Source organism: Pongo abelii, chromosome 21, assembly GCF_028885655.2.
Source record: "Pongo abelii isolate AG06213 chromosome 21, NHGRI_mPonAbe1-v2.0_pri, whole genome shotgun sequence".
NCBI lineage: Eukaryota > Metazoa > Chordata > Mammalia > Primates > Hominidae > Pongo > Pongo abelii.
The window spans coordinates 5,611,542-5,634,955 of NC_072006.2; positions in this window are offsets into that span (position 1 = coordinate 5,611,542).

The window sequence follows — 23,414 nt, forward strand, 5'->3', positions numbered from 1 at the left end:
CCACATTTAACTACTAGGTAAAGTTTAGAGAACTTGGTGAGCATCCAAATATTAAATGAACTGCTTTAGAAAATGCAAGATGCTGTATCATATCATAGGTAAAATTTGAGGTTGAGTTTTGGGTATCGTGATATCAGCTAATATATGCTGCTGATTCTGGTTGCCTAGTCTGCCTGTGAAATAAAGTAGTTTTAGAAGTTTTGCCATTAAAGCTGCCCAAGTTTTACAGGCTAAAGCTGTGTTTCTTTCCATTTATTTTCACCACACATTTTAATTCTAGGTGCCTTGCATTTATGACTTTACTTGACTTATTTTAATACTTATTTTGAATTAATGAGTGATCAACTTGGCATTGCAGGCTTTCATTAATAATTAAGGAAGTATTGGACATAAACCTGCTAATACAAATTTTTTTCTGAAGAAAATCTTTTGCTTTTGTTTTGCAAATATCCTTTATATTAATTCAATAGGTGCAGGCTTTTACAGCCCTCATTGTCTATTGCATAAAATGTCAATTATTATTTTGGAAGGCTTTAATGCATATTATTAACCTAAGAAGCTGTTATAGGCAACATTGAAATACTTCATACTGGCTCATCAAAATCTTTTTATATAGTAAAAAATGTGATTTGCTGTCAGCTAAATGCCAGAAGTTTGTAGACATGCCAACTGGAAAACATTATTCTTTATCACCACCCCATGGGAATGAGTGGGGGGTGGGAGAAACCCTTCAAGGCTTTTGAAACTAACTGAACAAAGTGTGATGGGAATTTTCCAAATTCTATCATACCTTTTTATGGGTAACCCTATGACTAGGGCTGTCCATATGTGCAAACTAGTTTTAAGAAGTATACGTTATAAAAGAGAAACAAAGCGTTGATTTAATCCTTTAAGTGATGTTAAATAGCTGGTTTAATGAGGTTTTAAGCCAGTTATTTAAGCAGCATATGAACATCATACCTGAAAAAAATACATGTTGCACATCAATATCCACACCGACATGTTTCAAAGAAATATCTACATCTCTTCACTCTACTGAAGCTATAATCTATCAGATGTTGCCAGACAGATTTTAAAATCCATGTGTTATACAGAAATTTCCATTATAATGACATTCCCATAGTCCCCTTATTTTAACGATCATCCATTAAAAGTAAATTATGTGTTTAACATTATTTACCCTAGCTCTAAGCCTGGCTAACATATACAACTGTGTGATAATAATGAGTTTAGCCCCAAGAGAATAAACTATAAAAAATTTAAAAAACCTCAATATAAAAGAAGAAAAATGATGTAAAAGATCATGTAACTTCATGATAAAGTGGAACATACACATTTTTTTTTCCTTTGGGGCCTTAACTAAATTTCTGATTGTTAAAAACTTATATTAGTGTTTATTAGTAGGTACTGATGTGCAACATGCATTTTTTCCTTTAGAGCCTCCATTCAAAAGATCTTTAAAAAACTTATCTTTCTATAAAGTGTGTTGGTTACATCATAATGCTCTCTATCCTAAAGCACCATTAATAGACAAAGACAGTGATGACAGTCAGTGTCTTTGATTTCTGAAGATGATTAATATTGATTTACATATTTCCATTTATGCTTCCAAATGTGCCCTTTGCGTACGTGTTCATGATTTCGCTGAGGTGAGCTTTTCTCTTTCCCTACACATTCTTCTTCCAAAAATTACCACACTCTCTCAACCTCTCGCTCTCTCCTTCTCCCTTATTATTATCATCATTTTTTGGCAGGGAGGGGCACGGATTTGTTCCAAATCTTTATCCATGCTTAAGAACAAAACAGATGATGCCCTACTGAAAAGGAGTGAGGGAAAAGTGGCACAACTTGCTTTTGCACATAGTAAATAATACCAATTACTTATTGCAATGTTTCCTGAATGGAGGATGATTCCCACTTATGGAATTGATAATTACAGATTGAGGAGAGATGGGATATGGCTAACACATGCACAGGCTGCTGTGACTCTATGTGGCCCCTGTGGTCCCTCAGTTGGCTGTCCCAGACTGGGGCATCTTAGGAAATGGCTCACCTGGAGTAACCGATTCAGGTCCAGTCAGGTAAGTACTTGGTTGTCCATAGAAAGGGATGAAGGCTACCTGGATGGGTAACTCCCTAAGACACACTCATGAGGACAAACAACTGTCTTGAACAATAAGTTACATTCCTATAGCATCATGTAATTGACAAAACATCTTTATTTTGTTGATCATTATCATAGCCTTTCAAGATAGATATTATTACCTTCTCTATTTTACAGGTGAGTGAGAGTGAGTTCCTGAGTCATTAGTTACACAGCTGTTACCAAGATCACTCCGTTACATATACGTCAGCCACCCATTCCCCATCTATGCTGTCAATGAATCTTTAAGAAAATAAAAACTTTCGCTTAGGCAGAAAAATACTTTTATCAGAATTAAGGCCAAAAAATAGCTGGCAACATTTAATTAAAAAACAAACAAAAAAACAACCATCATATCTGCCTGGAGCATCACTTCACTGAGCTAAAAAGAAAATCAGCCACACAAAAGCTGACTTATTCACAGGTAATGCACTGCAGGAAGGCATCCATGCTTCCACCCAAGTAGCTCAGAGGAAAGAAGCTGTTGTGTGTTACATTTTCGGGTAGAGAAGAGAGCATTTAATAAAGTTTTCATAAGTGAGTTTTCATGCCACATGCATTCTCTGTGCATAATCCTTTGGAGTAAAGTTAGGCATATACTGGCACCCACAGTAATATTTTAATGTCTTCAGCTTGCTTAATTAATTTTCTTTCAACATATGTTCATATAACATTAAAAATGTTCCACTGAGCCAGACACCAGGATATTGCTGAATATGCAGATACTTATTACACATAGAAGGACTTAAACCTATTTTGAGCCCATCTACCGATCAATGGTGTTTGTGGTCTTGTGATACTAACTGTGACCCAATTTTAAGTATGATCTCATTTAAATGTGGAATCAAAATAAGTTCATCTCATAGAGGCAGAGAGTAGTAAAGGTAGTAGAGGCTGGGGAGGAGAGGAAGAGAAGGGGCAAGGGGAGTTATTGATCAAAGGGTACAAAGTTTCTGTTAGACTGGAGGAATAAGTTGTAATGATGGATAGCACTGCATGGTGACCACAGTTAATAACAATTGTATCGTATATTTCAAAATTGCTAAAAGAATAGATTTCCAATGTCCTCACCACAAAAAAGTAAGTTGGTGAGGCGATGGATATGTTAATTAGCTTTAAAGAATCTTTCTATAATGTATACATAGATCAAAACATCACATTGTACCCAATAGATATAAAGAATTATTATTTGTAAATTAAAAATTAATTAATAAAAAATTAGAAAGTTGCTACTTCTCAAATATACTCACAGGTTAACTTTTTCATGTGGAAAAGCAATGTCAGTTTCATCACGAACATCCTTCTAGTTGGTCAAGTAGATTATTTAACTTGAATTAATATACTTTTTTTCCATGAGGCTAATAAAGACATTTTAATTTAAACTAAAAAAAACCTCCAGTTTTATTTTTCTTTTTTGTTTTCTGATTTAGTCTTTGTAGGTAAGAAGTTGTTCGTTATTGACAGAGACAAAACATTCTAATGAGTGATGGAATTTTTACTCTCCATCTAAATATCACGTTAATATCTAACACAAAACATTATTGTCCTGTTTCATATAGAAACTGCAAGTTTATTTTGTTTGAAACATGGGGAAATAAACTCCTGTTTTGACCTTCTCTTTGTTGTTCTAGCTGTGTGTCATTGACACTGGCGTGACTTGCCATGGGAAGGGGTAATGAGGCAAGACTGGGATTGTAACAATTATTAACCTACAAATACGCTATGGCAAAGTCAAGGCAAGCCAGAGTGACACTTCTAAATATCTCAGGAAATAGTACTCATGTTTGAATTACTCATTTTATTAGTTCGTTTTGATGAATATGAGAGAAATTAAAAACTTTTTAATATAAAGAGTAACTTAATGTCATTAACTGGGCATTTCACATGGGCTGATAGATTGCCCCTCCCCACCCCCGCCCCTTTGGTGGTAATTTATTGAGCTGGGAAAGCTTGAGTTCGGTGTAGCATCTGGTTTTCAGTGATATCCTGCTGGTCTTATCCAATTTTCCAGCTGGGAGCATGAGGCACAGGGAGGTCGAATGACTTGCCTAAAGGTCACCTGGTAGCTCAACTGGGATTATAACTCAAAATCTTTCTGATTTTCCCATCCTTTGCTCACTGGACCACAAAACTCCCTTGATCCTGTCTTCTCAAGCTTGCCTGAGCAGGAAGCAAATGTTTAGGCCTAGAAAAAAAAATCCCAAATTAAGTACTGGCCAAAATCATCTTTAAAAATGTGTGAAATTTCCATTGGTTTAACTCTTAAGAAATACCTCATTTTCATTCTAACACCTGAGAACATGTGTGACCATGGGAGTGTTGTCCCTTTCCAAGGGGTCACCATGGGAAAGTCCATACCTATCACTGCTTGGATGCTGCTTTGGCCAAAACATTTTAGGAACTCCAAAATTTGATGCTTGCGATAGAATACAACCACTTAAATATATAATGGACCTTGCTCATATTATACTCAGAAACAGGGCACTTGACTCCATCAAGTGCTATAAACCATCTGGCTCATCCTGTAGTAGAACTCTTAGGCTTTCTCCTCCCTCAGCCTGCAAATTCTCCCCAGGGTTTCCTCATGGCTGGCAACTTTTCATCATTCAGGTCTTAGCAGAAATAATACCTTCTCAGAGTGAGACTTGCTCTAACCTCCTGATGTAATGGCTTTCTTTGTCTGATGGCCCCATTTTTTTCTTCATTACATTTATCAGCATTTACAATTATCATTGATTTCATCTTAAAAATTCTGTATGTCTTAACTCTGAGCATAGGAGTCTGATCTGTCTTGTTTTCCAGCATATCCTAGACAATGTTTGATATATAAAAGAAGCTCAATAAACACTTTTTGAAAGAATGGACAGCCATTCCTGGTAAAAGAAGGTCTGTCTTCTCCTTACTTTTATTATCATTCAAAGAGTTTCAAAAGGCATGCCCATGGGGTAGTGAGGGCGGATGAAGATGACCCTCAGTCAGCCAGCCAGATCAGGTGAATTAACCTCGAAGGTCAACAGGATGACTGATGACAGCTGTCCCTGTCAGATCACCCTCTCATCCATAGCTTCAGCCTTGGAATTGCCCTCAGGCATGGCTTGTGACTGGTGGAGGAAAATCAGTCTTGTTATATTTATAGTCACACTTCATTTTTGATCTAAATTCACACCGCCCACTTTCATCGCCAATCTCATTTATACAATTGATACTTAATGATGACTGGTCACTTCCAAAAGCCAAATCCATACTCACAGACTGACGAATATGCAGAATATAGAAGAAAGTGTCCCAATACCTGAACAGGAATTTCCCAAGTTTTTGTATTAACAGACAGAATATGTTGTAATCTCCCAGAGTGATGCCTTTAAATAAATCTCTTGCTAAAATATTTAAGGTTGTCAATGTTTTTAAGAAGCCAGCCAGATTATTTTCCAGACTTGCTTGATATACACTAATTTGTGACTTTTTAGAGGAAATAAAACTGTATGGTACATAAATTCCTGCTGCTGGTGATGCTACACAAAAGCTACTCTGCATTTATAACCTGATAGTCAGGACATCATTTTACAGATCAGGAGATAGGACTGCAGAGTGACTTTCTCAAGAGATGCTTCTGTGTTATTCTGGCATCCCAGTGAGTGCTTACTGGAGACATTATGGAAGAAAGGCCCAAGCACCTGTTTACCCTGCCTTGCTATGAGAAGTCATTTCTGTAGTGACCGGCAATTTCGCCAACAATGTGCAAAACTGTAGAAAGCTACTGCATGGTGGCCTGTGTGACTGTGTTGGAGAGTTGGAGAGCAGCGATCTCAAGCAGTGAGCAGTTTCCCTTTCACTTGACAAGCAGTCCTCTGGGGACATTTTGAGGTTAATGGAAAAAGGCAGAGTGACATAAAGCACCTGTGGTACCATTCTTTATGACTTTAGCTGCTCTTATAAAAACTACTGCTGCATGCTTTCATTGATTCAATGTCAATGTTCTGACCAACTTGGTTATGAGATGTCTAGTTCAGAGATATAATCGTGCAGTTATTACAATCACAAAACTTCTAACTCCTATGACAATCTGTAACTGTCTGGTTGAATGAAGTCAAGCCCCAAATTCATGTTATTAATACAAGAAAGCATCTAACCAACAATTAGAACTAAAATGAATATTGAAGTTAACTTCTCTTTGATCTGCATATTTCAGGACAGACACCTAAAATGTTCTTCTTAGATTCTTTGACATGGTTACCCAGGCAGACTGTACCCCTTTGTTGTGAAAAGTGTAGTAAATAACTTGTTGGCTTTTTGAGTGGTCCAGTCATTATCTTGTCTTCCAACAATTATTTTGTTTTTATCATTAAGAAAGAATTAGATTATGCTCACACTCATTCTGGAGAAGTCAGAAAGTCTCTCAATGGTAGGGTTGGTATAGAGAAAAAAGGATGTCCCATTAAGGCATTTTTTTGTTTGTTTTAAGCCAACAAAAAAGTGATCTTTCCTTCTTTTTTCATAACTTACATTAAAGCACCACCAAATATTCCAGATCCCTAGAGAGTCATACAATTTCTATCATTAAAGTGATGCTGGAAAACCAAACTGGGGATTATTTTAAAACAGAGGCATATGTCTATATTTGGAAGATAAACCCCAGACATAGTTCAAACAGGACACACCGATGAGTGTAGTATAACTTCAAAAGAGAGAAAGCATGTTTCTTAAGATTGTTTTCCTAATATCATCACTTGGATTTTGCACTTTGGTTATTTCTTTTGAGAGATGGCCCTGTGTCATCCTTCAATCTTTCATAGAAGTGACTTTGGAGAAGGAATTAATAACTTATTTCATATAGTTGACAATGATCTTTTCCTTTTCATTCAGATGAATGATTCTGTAGACCCATTTCCTATTATTGATCATGTTGACACTAGAAGGACTCTAAAGATGGGAGAAAAGTTTGTGAACAGAGCTACTGAATTACAGCCAAGTCATAACATCAAGAATGTGCACTCGGTCAGTGCCTGATTGATGATGTTTTGCAACACATTGTGTGACATCATGGGAAAATTTTCATTTTTATTGCTTTCAGGAGTAAACAACCTGATTCCTTGGGAAATACTTTGCACTATCTTTTTCTATAAAGAAGCACTTTGTTTGTCCCCAGGAAAGACTGCTTTATAGTTGTTTGATTTTATGAGGAATAATCAGAGGGTATGATTGGAAAAAAATAAGAAAAAATGAAATTCCTTCTGATCTGATTCTTCATTCAACAATATTTATTGATTGCCTACTACGTTAAAGTGCAACATAGAGTATTATCTTAGATAACAAGTAGTGGATGTAGACGTTGTGTGATGATTCCATTCTCTTGTGGAAGTAGAACTAGCAACAATTATGGTATAGTTATTGCTGTGGTCTGAATGTATCCCCCAAACTCATATATTGAAACATAATTGCCAATGTGACAATAATAAAAGATAGGGCCTTTGGAAGGTGATTAAGTCATGAGGGTGGAGCCCTTATGAATGGAAATAGTGCTTTTATAAAAGAAGTGTAAGGGAGCTGTTTACCTCTTCTGCCCCTTTTGCTCTTCTGCCTTTAGCCATGTGAGGACACGGTGTTTGCCCCACTGGAGGACGTAGCAACAAGGCACCATCTTAGAATTGGAGACCAGAGCCCTCACAAGACACTGAGCCTGATGTTACCTTTATCTTGGACTTCACAGCCTCTAGAATTGTGAGAAATAAAGTTCTATTAGTCATAAATCACCGAATGTTAGGTATTTTGTTATAGCAGCACAAATGAACTGACAGTTACATCCAGGATTTTAATTTGCAATGGTTCCCACTTCCAGCTCCAAACTTGGCATCTCATGAAATAGAATGAATGAATACCATTTCCAGGGAGGAGGAAAGTACAGATTCTGGAGTGTCAAGATGACTATGATAGTTGATACTCTTTGCCCCAGATTCCTATGTAGAAAGAGTAAAGTGGGAGATACATTGGCCACACAATTTTATCTATCTCCACAGGCAAAAAAAAAAATAAGGATAGAGGTCCTCCACCTTTTAAGTATCTTGAAATGTCAAGAAAGAGAGAGACATCTGAAAGGCACAGAAAAAGCAGGTGGGTAGGAGAGAAACTCAAACATTAATGGGGAATAGAATTTCTCTTGCACTGTCTACAATACATATGTTTGTTAAAAAGCAAGAGGCGGGGAAGACATGCATGCCTGATGTTGAAGAAAAGCCTGTTTGTGCCTTACACACTGGAGAAATTGTTCAGGAATAGTTCATCCATGTGAAAATATGACCCATGTCATTTTGCCAGAGTCATTAAGACACTGAGCTGCTGAGTAAGGTCTGATTGGGTAAATTCAAGATTCTGAGGGTGTACATACTTCCTAGTGCCCAGTTTTTCTAAGATGAAAAAAAAAAAAATGTCAGTGGAAATAAGGTTATAGAGTGCCACTTGCGTGGGTGAGACAAGGTCTTGATAGGGTGGGAACCAGCCGGATCTCAGACATGGCCCATTCTTTTAGATTCTTCACCATTTTCTTAGTGGGCAAAATGAGAAATAGAGAATAAATACTCGGCACCAGTAGCAAGAAGAGAACAGTGGTATTTACAGATGAGAAAGAGGGAAAGGTTACAAATCATTTGTGAAATGAATTTCCCATTCTCTTTTGACTATTGTCATATTCATGTTTCATAAGCCCCAAAACCGTCTGGAGATAGAATTCAGATCATTTGTTATAAAAAGAAATGGCTTTTTAGAGGAGCTTAGAGGACATGAAAGCTACAACTGAATGAATAAATATTCAAAGGCCGGCAATAAACATTGAATAATGGACAAGCATTTCTTTAATACTGTGGAGAATTGCATGAAGTTTGAGGACATCCTAAAAGAATTCAAAATAACTAATTGAAAAACAAATAACTTATCATCTAGCAGTTTTGGTTTTAACTAGGTTAGGATAAATGACCAGTTCAGTCTCAGTGTTAATTTTTTAATAGTTGAATTGACATTTGTGATGGGCAGGCTTATTTGCCAGTGTCCCTCTTATGCAAGAGAGTGATAGAGCAATCATGCACTTCATTCAACAAATACAAACAAAATCTTATTAATCTATGATAAACCAGAGCTTTAGTCTTTCAGGACCTCAGTTTCCTTGTCTACAAATTAATGGCGTGTGACTATTTGATTTCCAAATTTTGTTCTTTGAATTATGTAACATTTTCCACCTTCAACATTTCAGTAAAGGGGTTTTATAATTTGAATGCAGGTCTTGGAACTATTTGTATTTCTAAAAAATGTATGTAAAATAGTCCCATTATAATCTTTTGGCAGTAGTATCTAAGTATGTATGGGAAGAAAAATTCCTGGGTTTCTGATTAGCTTCTAACTATATTTAGAGTTTCTAGAGTTTTTAACATTTTAATGTAATGGCAGCTTACTTTTTTATCAGGAAAGAAATTGGGCAGGGTGGACCTGGCATTGAACCTATGTGGACCATTCAGTTTTAGCGTGACAGGTTCCAAAATGTCCCCTAAATTAAAGGCAGAGGATTTATTTTAAAGGACTCCTTTGAAAGGGATATCTCTTTCTGCTTTTCTGTCTTAAGGGCCTGCAGGCATGCTTCAAGCTACTTAGATTAAATAGCTTGAGAACTCCTAGTTATAAAAGTTTTTTTTTTTTTTGTCAAGAACTAAGATGTGGTTTTCAAATCAAATTGGCAGGTACTTACAGAACCATGGCTCTGAACGAAGGAGTGGAAACATGAGACTCTTATAAAGATCTCACCACCATTAAGAAGTTTCTTTTGAGATGCTGGTATCAGCCCACTGATAAAATGTCATAAAATAACTGCTATCCCCACCTTTTATAAGAGCAACCCTTGCATTAGCCAGAGCTGCTGGATTGTAATAAGGAAATGTGTGTTTAAAAGATGAATTAAAGGAAAATATGACCTTCAAGTTACTCTGGTCTGTTGATGGGGTCAGGGGAAGGAAGGTTCAAAACCTCGTAGGAGAGGGGTCAGACTGACACTGGATGCGAAAGTTCACAAGTCTGCATTATAAATAATATAAGTAGGAAATGAGTGTTTACCCCTCTCTAATGTTAGCAAACTGGAAGGATAAGATGGCTTCCTTTTGACGCGAAAAAGATCTAAATGTGAGATGCTATTTTAAACAATGAACAGCTGTTTCATCTTGAACTAAAAAGAACAAAGAAAACACCATCAGATCTACATAGAATATATTGTGGTTTCCCATGTGTTTGTGTGTGTGTGTGTGTGTGTGTGTATGTGTGTGTGTGTTCCCCTCTTCTTTTTTTACTTATGATAATTGAAATGTCATTTTATCCTGGATGTTTTCTTTTCCAACCAGGGACATGAAAAGTTAAAATATTAAAGAATTTCCTTTTCATCATTTTGAACAAAAACAACTTTTCATTGCTTTAACATGGATTGTTTTCTTTGTTAATCCAACAGAGATTAATGCTTGGAATGCTAAAGTGTGTACTTAAGGGAAAAATCATGATGGTCCATGGGTAATATATTTTAGGTGGGACTAAAGCAACAGAGTGGCATTCTATCATAGTCTAAGAGATTTTCCCCTCTGGAGAACAGCTGTAAACATAAAGGTAGCTTCAGTCACCGACTTAAGAGATTTCAATTATCCAGTAAATGCCTGGGTATACTAGCACTGCATTTACAGAAAAATTTAGGCACTTATGTTTAGATGTAAAGAAAATGAATTTCTGATTTTCAGAGCAAACAGTTTGGAAATTTAACTCAAAACACCTCTGAGATCCATATGTAAGTTGTTATAAATGTGCATTAATATATAAAATTATTTGTCTTGGTTTGAATTTTGTACTGGAAGTTGCTGAGGCTGAATGCATAGAACAAAATTTTACATATTTAATGAGTATCAGTTTTATTTAATTTTAATTCTCTATAGATATTATTTATGTTTGACATCCCAAATCTAATTTTTGGAAAAAAGTAAAAATGAATTACATTAAACTTTATTCTTCCAGGTAAGAAAATACACACACACACACACAAACACAAAATTTAGTTCATTTTACCTGGAAACATATTCCATTAACTAAGCAAGGAAACAAACACACTCAAAAGTTTATTTACGTTGTCTGTTGCTAAATGGCTGGCACATAAGACTGTGGCCTTTTGTGTCCTTATTTTTTTAATTTGAAGGAACTATTTTGTTTATCTCCTTTTGGTTATATAGCTGCAGAAACTATGTGTAATATTTTAGACTGTTTCTAGCTTTCTTTTTAACTCGTGACACACAATTTTAGTTAACTTTTCCTGAGGCTTAAGTCTTTCTAATTTTTGTTTTTGATATAAAAGATGAATTTCTTTAAATTAGGAACAGGAAATTCTAGGCCAGAAACTGCTGGCTTTCTTCAGATATAGATCTAAGGATACCAACTTCTAAAACTTTAAAAAAAGAAGAAAGAAGAAAAAAAATTGTGCATGATTTTCTTTTTTAATCCAGAGTTGGTTATACAGCACATTCATAAATTGTCCTGTCAACCTCTAGGACATGAGTTCAACTCCAATTGGTTTAATGGCCACAAATGTTTCCTTAGAAGAATTCCGGATTTCTGGATGGAGGAAAGAATGTCAGGGATTCTCAGGGCAGGTTGACAATCAGCCCCCTCCCCCCAAGGTGGTCTTGGGCGGTAATCACACCCTGCTGATAGGATTTGGCAGTTAAAATAGATGGAGGTCAGCCTGTCATTTTGTCTATTTAAATAAGTCACTTGTGATTAAGGATAAGCAGCAAGTTTTCTTTTTTTCTGTCTCACTTTTGAGACCTTTACTTGCATCTACTTCTCTGGTGTTTCTCTTCTTCTTGTATATTTCTCACTTTCATTCCCTTTGGCCTTTTATATGGAAATTGTTTGTGTTTTTTTCACCGTACCCCCACTTGGAGATATGAAGTAGGGGACAAAATATAGATAGTAAAACTTGGTATTCAGACTGAGACTTTTACAATAGTATTATATATTTTGTAACATGCAGAGAGAGTCTAAACTCAGGAGTCTCTGCCATTTCCTTCTTTGTTAGATAAGTCACTAGCATCTACATTATGTAATCAGGTTCATGGTAATTTCTCCATTTGCTCAGGTCCTTTGGTAGAAAACCTTATTTTAAAATTAATTGATGTATAATTTTGTGCAAATACCCATGAGGGCTACATTTGCTTTTAGGATTTTTCTTGACCACAAAATATCTTCATGTGATCGTGTACTTTTTCAAAAATAGATTGGCTGTTACACAAAGTGGAATCAATGATATATAAGTCTTTGCATCTGCCAACCACTTTGCTGAAATAGTTTGCCAAATGTCATCCTGAAATCCTGTTTCTCTTTCTCAGAGGTTTGGCATTCAATGCTCTTCCACCTCTTGACTCTTCCTGCTACCTGGCCCATACGGAAGGGAGGGCTTTCAAAAAGGCAACAACACCTTGCTGAGTGAAAATGAACTTGAAGTAAGTCCAGCCACCTCTTGGGCTTTGTCTTATCCTCTGTTCACTTTTTTCTCTGTTCATTTCTGATGCATCTGGCTTTGCACAGGTTTAAGCTGATGGTGCTAACCTCAGCAGCATTCTGTAATTCTTGCTTCCTCCCTTTGGGCAATAATCTCAGGACAGTTAAAGTGTGCATATCCTGGAAATGCCAAAGGGTTAGAACCACCAGGGCAATGCTTAACCAATCACAGACAGGAGTTAGAGCATCATTTGGGCAGACGATTCTGGAGCTTATTCTATAGGACTCTTCAACATTTCCCAATAGGATTGAGCCCCAGTTGGTCAGAGTTGTGGTCTAAATGCACTGTGAATCAGGATTTCCCAGTCTTCTGTTCCTATTATTGGTATCATTTCCTCAAATGCACAATTTGCACAAAGCTCTAGTCTCAGACTCTGCTTTCCAGGAGAACTTGGTCTAAAACAAAACGAAGAAAAATGAAACCCTAAGTGATCTTCCTTCTAATGTGATTTGCTGCCTCATATTATGGTAATTAAGCATAGATTTATCTTTCCTAAGAAAAAAGTTTGCTTCTTAACACTGGGGACAAATATGGTCAGCCACTGCTTTATGGCAAGCTCTCTGCTGGGACCAAGGGATACAATGTTGGAAGAGAAGAGGCTACTGCTGTCTAGTGTTTATCCTCTTTGGATATTTCCTTTATAGAGGCTCAACAAATTGCTTTCAAAAGCAGCCAAATGATATTTCTTAAATTCACATATAATTCCTTTGGCTAAAGATGTTATACCTGTGTTTGTCACAGGACACTATAACTAACCTTTTACAGAAAGCAACTGGGTGCTGTGGGAATCAAAAAGGAAACCAAAAGTTAAAGCCCACCAGGGCAGGGTTTCTCCAGATGTTTTGAATGAGATTTAACACGAAGCAAAAGTCCCGGATTGACAGAGGAAAAAGAGAAAGGCATTGCATGGACACTGAATGGGGAAAGAAAAGACTTTCAGTTCTAGACTGTGGATACCTAAGTACAGACGCATAGAGCCACTCTTCTCTGACTCAGGTCCTACAGAAAGTGACATCTTATGAATGGTTGATAAGGGATAAGTGTTACACAAAAAACAAAGTTTTGGAATAAAATAAATTTGAGAAAAGTTGCATATTACATTCAGAATTCAGAGATTCTCAGCACACATTGCCACATTAAATATCCCTGAGAAGTACTACCATGAAAAAAATAAACCCCCAGAAAACTAAGTCTGTGGAAGTGAGCATTTTCAAGACTACTGTGACTATGACACCTTTTGCCATTTGATGTTGTTCAATCATCTTGAGGCACATTGGTATTCTAGAAAGTGGATTTTAGAAAATTCTGGAAGACAGCAAGCAGTCCTGCAAAATTTAGCAAGGATTGGGGATGGAGCATGGGAGTGCAGGAGAACTTCACATATTATATAGATGCATTTGGGTTTGACATGTCAAGCAACCAGATGCTACTATGTCACGCCAGGAGAAGGCACAGAGAAACCCCTATTTCTTGTAAGAGAATTTAGCAAACCAAAAGCACTCTTCCAAGTTTATATTGGCATTTTCATAGTGCTGTTAGACTTACCATGTCCATTGTTGAAAAAGCAGTGTAAAGGGGGATTTTATAGACTGATGCCTGTGTTTAAATCTTAACTTCCTCGCTTCCTTATGACCTTGGTTTCTTAATGTCTCCATGCTTCTATTTCATCACGTATAATAATTATGGGCATGGTGATAATGGCACCTAACTCACAGAGTTGCTGGAAGAATTAGACAAGATGAAATAACTAAAGCACTTAGTAGAATGTCTAACACAGAGCATGTGACTGAGAAAACAGATCACATTTATTTTTAGAAGAATAGTATTGTGCGATGGCAAAGGCACAAACTTAGGGACAGTCAGTCCTAAATTTAAATCCTGTCACTGTACTTTATTGGGCTTACTAAATTCTGTACATCAGTGTTACTACTATAAAAACTGAATAATAATATATATCTTACAGAGTTATTGTACACATTGAAGATAATGATAAAATGTCAAGGACAGGGAAACTGTTCAAGAAATAGTTGCTGGTATAATTATTGTTACTCTACAGTACTCCTCCACTTATTAGTAACAGAATATTGCTCTGAAAGCTTCCTCAGTCTTCTTCTGAAATTGTATGAATTTGCTAAATAAATAAATGCGTGAGTTAATAGTCTTCTAACTGGGGATGTCAGACAGTGAGACATCAAAGAAGATGTCACTGACAGTGAAATCACGTTCTGTGCCATGAAAATAAAAATCAGTATATTTTATCCTTGTTGTATAGACAGAGAAATTAAAACAGAAGAAAGACTCATCTCTATGCATTTTGTTTTAGACCCAAATGCAATGTTTCTTATGTTAATTATTTTTTTAACAGACATATAGGGTGGGAATCCAATAATAAACTTTCCTGTTTGAAATCTGAAACATCTCTTAGGGATTTTGTTGAGAGGCAGATTTAACTTTTCCTTTTTATAATATATTGTAATAAAATCTTTTATTCTAAAGTATTTCTTACTAGAAATCTTAAATTTACAAAATAAGGACTCTGTCTCCCATATCAATGTCAAACAACAAAGATAGAATTCCAAAACCCTTTTTTTCTTCTTTTTTGGATTAATGCCTTGTCAGGCTTTAATATAGACCAGGCCTGGAAAGACCGTTTTTCCAGGAGACATGCAAGTTGTGATCTTGTTGTGTGTTATATGCTTTTTCATATGAAGACTTATTTGGAGAATGTTTTTAAAAGAAACACAAAATTTACATTGTAGTCCATGCAACCTGAATTGTGCCTCATAGGCAGGTACGACCATGTAATCACCTAGTACCTTTCTTGAAGGGACATCCTCCCTTGGGATGAATATTTTACAAAAAGGACACAGAGCCTCATGATTATTTTGGTCCATTGAAACATATTCCTCCAAGAGTCCAAGAATGAATTAGACAACTGCAGGAACGAACGCATTCTTATGTCAAAATTTGGCCATCAGTATGTCTTTATGTTTAAATACTCTTTGTCAATGTACTGTAATTTCTAATTCTCATAACCCTAAAGGGACAAAAAGTAATTCCTTCTATTTGTGAGTTGTTTTAGAGTTTATGAAGCATTTTCATACACTTCACCTTTGTTAAGGTGTTTGGTGAATTACTTTCACATTTTAGGGAATATGGTATTTAGCTTAAAAACATTAAATGAAATAACCAAAAAAGTCAACACAAGTGTTTCATAAACCACAGTGATGCCTAATTCCCCACTTTCACAGTTATTTCCATAATGCCCTCCAACCCTTCCTTTATCCTTGCAAACAGAGAGAATGTCACTTCTAGACATCTGGAGTTAGCTTTGACAAGAGACATTTAAGGTTGCAAAGTAACATAGCATGGGTTTAGGGCGGGATCTATTTCCTTGCCGTTTTCCTGTTTGAGTATGGACTAATTTCTAAAAAACAAACAAACAAACAAAGAAAAACCTAATTGATTAAGATATGACATAATTCTTAGAACAAAATTTTGCTCTCTTTTAATTTACTATATGTAGTAGGCACACAAAAGAAGAAATGCTGAATTTTAACTTTAACTATTTGCAAAAATTTCTAAGTGTTTTAGTCTACATTGTTCTTTAAATACATACACAAATATATAAACACCCAAGTGCAGCAAGAAAGGAAAAGAAAAACCAAACTGACAGTTTCTTATGATGAAGAACAGATTAAAGCTAGCCAATTTGTGATGCTATTATACTTGAGAATTTTCAAAGGAAAGAGCCAAGGTCTCTGAAGACTGCAATTGGAGAACTTTTTGATATTAAATGCATCTCTTATTACACATTTGTATGCTAAAATAAGAAAAATCTGTCTAGGGCAAGGAATGGAAATTCTAAATAGGTTGCTTTACATGTGCAAAACTTAATTTTTCAACTGAAATTTCAAAAGTATTTTAACAGGCGAATTTACTATTCTTCAACTTAATGGTAGCCACATGGCTGAAATCCTTTTGAAAATGGGTATCATGCTTGATATTTATCTAACATATTATATGACTTAGAGCTCTTTGACAAATACATTGAATCTTATTGTCCCAGCTGATTTGCTGTGAGAAAAAGAAAAGTGGAAAAGATTGGTATCAGGAGAGAAAGTCTAGTATTCAATGACAGAATTGGTCTCTAATCTGACAGAACAACAACATCATTAAACTTTGAGAAGGCACTTTAGGCCTTACAATAATCAGCAACCTAAAGGCAGAAGAAGGCTAAAAATAGGGACATATAATTAACAGTCTAAAAATAAACTTGGCTAGTCATATGGAAGTCATTATAGTCTAGAGGTTAAAGGGGCTGAGGAGGATAAAAAGCAAATCAAATATTATTGCATATTAAACACACTACCTATAAACATAGTCAGTAAATGCTTTACAGAGTTCAGCTCAATCCGGTACAATTTTATATAAGAAAAATATTAAAGTGCAAATTTTCATTTCCTAATGATCAAAGAAGTTTTCCTGGAGAGGTATGTTTGGCTTTCATCCAAAAGTCTTCCTTTGGTTTAAGATATACCTGTCATGCTATTGATACGGTGGGTATTCTTTCTTTCACAAAAGAAAAATAGAGTGATTTTTAGATCACTTTTTCTATTTAGGATAAAGACGAGTACTTCCAACATAAATAACATTGCCCAAGAACAAGTAATTATGCAAAAAATATTATTGCCAACAAAGATGCACCTAGTTCATGGATCCAATAGGCTACAAAGGGTTCCACAATTTTTTTGTAAGATGAAAGCTATCAATGTGTGTGTGATTTCCTTCATTTTTATTGTTAATGTGAGAAGATGTAGGAAATATTATTATTATTACTGTCAATGGGAATTACTCTCACGGTTACAGAGTTTCCAGGCCTTTCGTATGTTTGCAGGGTCTTACACTTGTTAACAAGATTTCCTGGAAGGCTGTGAGAAAACCTTAAATCGACTCCCTTTACTTTTAAACATCTATCTGGGTTAAAAAAAAAAAAAAGTGGATGTGTGAAGGAGTGATTAGATGTTGCCTAAAATGGAAAGTAGCATACTAATGTGGAAGGAACACAAGTGTCCTGTCTGAGGCTGAGATAGGGATTGGGAATCAGACTGTGCCTTGTATCAGGTTTATGGCTTTAGCCAAGAGATTGATTTACCTGTCAGAATCTATTTCTTAGGTTTCATCTGTATAGCGGAAATAATGGTTTGTGGTATTTACACTGGGTATTGTAAATATTTTATGAGAAAATGTACATAGAATCTTTAGAAACACTTGGTCTTGGTACATGACATTGACTAATAGATGATAGTAGATACTAATATTGCTATTTATCAATTTCATCTAGTTAAACATAAACTCTTACGTGTTCATAAGACAGATATGACAAAGTTGCCTTAAAAAAGCTTGAAACTTTATGGATAAGAACAAATATGTTCTTTCTAATTTCCATCCCTTCCATTCAAATTTCAAGAATATTTCTCAGCTCTCCCTATTGGTTTTAAGTAATTTTTACTTTCTTAAATAAGGTCATTCCATCAAAATCTATTTTTTTTGTTCTGGTAATATCAGAGGTACCCTCTATGCCAAATAATAACTCTCATCTGTGTATTGATTTTATTTGCCAAACTCATATGCATATGATTGCTTCTGACTTGTAAATAAAATAAATAATAAAATCTTAAAAATTATAAAAAGAATACAAAAATAAATTCTGCATAATTTTTTAAAACCATGTTTCTTAAATTTCTTAAATTTTTTTTCCTAAGCAACTTGCCTTTCTATTGTTATTTTCCATAGGATTTTTCCATTGTATTTCCTATATGGTTGTTATTTGTGAATACGGAAGTATCATGTTCCAAATAACAAGTAACTATCTTACTCAATTAAATTTTCTGTTGAATCTTTGGGGAATCTTTCAAATGTCGCAACATTTGATAATTGTGATAGCTTTCTCTCCCTTTTGTCTGAATTTTTATACTGCTCATTTTTCTCTTGTCTAATCATATTGACTAGTAACTCTAGCAGAATGTTAACTCTAGTGGTAATAGCAGACATCGTTATATTTTTTTCTGGCATTTTTGGGAATGTCTCCAGTGATACTGTATTAAGTATAATGCTGAGATAATATATTTCATTAGGTTAGAAAAGTATCTACCTATTGCTATCTTGTTGAATGCATTTATCAGAAAAGATTTTAAATTGTGTTGATTTTTAATGTTTTTTTATTTTTAGAACTATTAATATGTTGAATTATATTAATTATACATTTATTAAAATTAGTGACTCTTTTTTAAAAGTCAGAACATGGTATGTAATTATTTATAATATTAACTCATAGTATTTGACTTTTGAAAGCTTGTCTGTGCTTAACAAAATCTGTACCAAGTCATTTTGGATGACATTTTTATTAAGTTGCAGCAAAATCATTTTTTGAAGTCTGAATATTTTATCAACAGAAACATCAAGTACATGATTTACTATATAAAAATAAAGTAGCTTTATAAAATATTGTTGCTTTTTTGTATTTTTCTTTTTTTATGTTATTTTCAACACATTTATGAGATTCAAAGATTAAAAAAATTAAAGATACATAATGAAAGTCTGATTTCCTGCTCTGCCCCGTCTTCTCAGAGCTCCCTCTTGGCCTTTCCACAGGTACCACTGCTTTCAGTTTTTGTATAACCTTCCCATGTGTATACACATGTACAGACAAATATGAATAAAGATTCTCCCCTGTTTACACAACAGGTAGAAGAGTATGCATATTTCCTGCACCTTGCTTTTTCATTAGCAATATAGCCTCAAGAACATTCCACCTCAATAGATATATAATAATTCCTCATTCTTTTTATAGTTGCATATCATTCCATTATATGGTATATTATCATTTTTACCATTTTCCTGTTAGTGTACATTTAGAATGCCTCCAACATTTCTAAATTACGATGTTGAAATGAATAGTCTCCAAAAATCAAAATCTGTACTGATAAAGCTGATAAGTACCTTTTTTTTTTTTGCCTTGAAAGAGGAATTGTAAATTGGTGTATGGAGACACATTTGGCAATAGATATCAAAATTACAAATGCTGGTTCTCCTTAACCCAAGAAATCCACTTCTGGGAAGAGATTCTCTTTTCCCTACATGTTTCAATGATGCTTGGGTTAAAAATTGGAAAGAGATTCCTGCTTTAGTTCTTGCACTCTATTTTTATGAGGAAATATGTTCTGAAGACTTTAAAGAACGTGATAAATGCTTATTAGGAGATCTATGTAGTAATATGCCAACCTTCTGAGACCCCTCCAAGCATCATGTTTTGAGTTTTTAAATCCTATGCTGTCATCCGGAATATATTTCTATCTTTAACCAAATAATTTTAGATTTACAAACCTTGTAATTTCAAGTGCTTTCTCTCAGATTCATACTCAGGTAATTCTCATTATACTTTTCAATTCCACCACCTCATTCCTTGGCCTCACTTTAATTTTTTTCCCTTGGCAGAAAAGGTCATTCTGTTGAAAAAAAAGTTATCATATCTTATATTTCTTTCCTTCTCTCTCTTCCCACATAATCCCTTGTGCCTCTAGCTGAATGGTTATTTTTATCTCTTTGGAGTTCTTTCCTTCATCCTTCCTCATTCCTTAATTTAAAATTATTATTAGCATTAATTTGTAATTAATTTTAACATATTTCATAGTAATAAGCAAGTAGGAGACTTCATCATGAAAATAAAAGGCTCCCACCCCAACAATGAGCTCTACTAGTTCCATTCCCTTAGAGACTATCTCTTTTAAGAGTTCTGTTCAAGGGTTCCTGGTGGTTACCTCCATAATTTTAAATAATATTGTCATACCACTGTTTTCTGGATGGTTAACTTTCGTCTATTTACTTTTTTATATGAAAGATGAGGATTAAATCCTATATATCACCTAACCCTTGCCACCCCACTTCTTCCCAATTTTAATAGGTTTTTAATTTTTATTTTATTCTATTGAATTACTGCATATATCTTTAATTTATATTCTTAAAATTATTTATTTAAAGCATTTGAATATTTCTTTGATTCTCTCTATGTATATTATGTTACGTTTCATCCTTACTCTTTCTGACACCTCTTTACCCCATTTCTACTGTCTATCTCCCAGGTGATAGTTGTCAAGTTTGATAACATTTATATTCTGTTCTCCTACTATAGTCAAATCTCTCCTGCCCTTTCTGTAAGTTGAGTGTCACAGGTGAAAACTAATAACACATGATTATAATGTAATTATTGTTCATTGTAGAGTCAAGCAGTGAGTTATAATTACAGTTGCTTTTCTACTGGTACAAGGTCTTAAACTCATTTGGAATTGCTGTTTGGAGAAAGTGTCTAGTGCCAAGAGCAAATACAGTTTCCCTTTTAATTCTAAACTGAGTGCTGTAGTATGCCATCTCATGAAAAACATTTGGTTTGCTTTTCTATTTAGATAAATATTTTCTCTCTTTTTCTCCTGTAGTTATTACTTGCCTTTGATTTTTCTCACTGGGAGAATTATACACCTGATCACCCAATCTTCTTGAAGACTAAAATTAAAACCTATCTTATTCATGGAAGATGCCCGCTGTGACACCACTGAGGCCATTTATCCTGGTACAAACTAACTGTCTCTATGGTTAGTATTATAAATTCAAGTATAGATTATGATAACACTAGATACTTTTATTTTTCAGAATTATATTTTACATTTCCTCAGGTAGTTGCTGTAATGAATACTCTTGAGAAACTTTTCTTTTTTGCCTTTTGTGCTACCTATCCTTTCTTCCACTCTAATGCTTACAACAGTTCTAAGTTTCCTATGCGTGTTAATTTACACCAGTTGATAATGCAGCTTCTAAATGAGGTCTACATTTTGATTATTATTTAGTTATCTTGATTCCATATGCAGGGAAATGGTCCACTAAAAGTACCAATGAAAATCACTGGTTCAAGATCTCTAAGTGTAATTCCTAGGTCAATCACAGCCCCCCATCATCCCTATGTAATCTTACCCATTTCCTTTAACATCTTTTGGACTCCTTTTTATGTCTTTTGTGTATTTTGGGAGTATTCATTCCTTTCCACTCCCAATACCACTTTGTTCAAGTCCTCATCTCTTTAGAGCTAGAGTTAGGTCAGCTCCCAACAGACTTCCCTGCTTTAAGAAGACTCACTGAAACCCACCAAGGCACAACTTTCTCTGGTTCTAAGATATACAATGTCTCTCTAACACCTTGCAGCTAAACTTCAAACTCCCCATTCTAGTATTTAAGTTCCTCCACGATCTAAGCAAATGCGCCTAGTGAATAATAAGGCTAAACTTAACTAGATAACTATAAACTCTTTAAATGCACATTGCCTCTTCCCCTCTCCAATCTGGCTTATGCAGCTCCCTCTTTTTGAAATGCCGATTCCCAATATCTGCCTCATGAAGTCCTCCTTATTTTCAAAGACTTCTTCAAGTTTAATGATCTCCACAGAGTGTTTTTACACCTCAAAACAGAAGTTGTATCTCCCTTCCCATGCTTCCTCCTAGCACTCCTTAAGATCAATTCCTTCTTAACAGACCCCCTTGCATTGTATTCATTTCTATGTGAGTGTTAGGTCCCAAACTGGATGCATCTTCCTTGAGAAAAGGGGATTTCTATTAATATTGTATGTTCCTCAATGAGCCCATCATTGTAGGAACTCCAAAATTATGTTGACTACAAGACTGAAGCTATAAAATGACATTAGTTATTCTTACCCTTGCCTACCTCACAGGGGCATGGGTATGCCTTATTTGGAGGAAGGATTGCACAAATTTATGGAGCTATTCTGGGAAGCCATTTAGTTTTATTTTTTCCTAAGCAGATGAATGACTAGGCATATAATGTTCAGGATATATTTGAAAAAAGGAATAGATGAAACTGCAGCCAGCTTAAACTTCCCAATTTTTTAATGGAACATGATGCGAGATGTTTCATTCATGTGCCTGAAGAAATAAAGACAAATGAAAGGGCTGAGTTAATAAAAAGTCAAAATATATTTTATAACCGTATATAAATTCAAACATGAAAGCATTTAGTCATTCATATTACAGGCTGAAAAGCCCTCCTGGCCTAGCATTAGAAGAAATTGTATGTTTTAATTATCTTGTGGACTTATTAAAGTTGCAAGCTTGTTCCTCTTTGCTATGTGTACTGACAACCATTTCTCACATCTCAATAAATAATAATAGCATCATAATTGAGAGACGGGCACTTAGAAGTTTCAGGAGAAAATATCCCATGGAAGGGGATATCTATACAGGAGAATAGGAATTTTCCCTTACCTGCCAACAAACTTGGCTACATGAGCAGACAATATTTTATGTCTTTCAATGGGTGTGGAAAGTTCAAACATTGACATTGCAGTTGTATGCCTGCAATGACGAAAATTAGATTAGGAATATCTGTAACTATTTTATAAACTGTTGGAAGGTAGAAAAAAACACAAAGGTGTTTAAAGAAACAGACTGGTGGTACAAGGAAGATAGGAATAGAGGAATGATTTCCTGGTAGTCTTGGTTTCAAAATAGCATAGATTTAAAATTAGTTTATCAAATAAGGGTCATCTAGCCCAATTTCCTTGTTTTGTACATAGGAGAATGGAAGTGTGATGAAGAAAGTAAGTCATTACTTGTACTATTTTGTCACCTGATATACAATTTA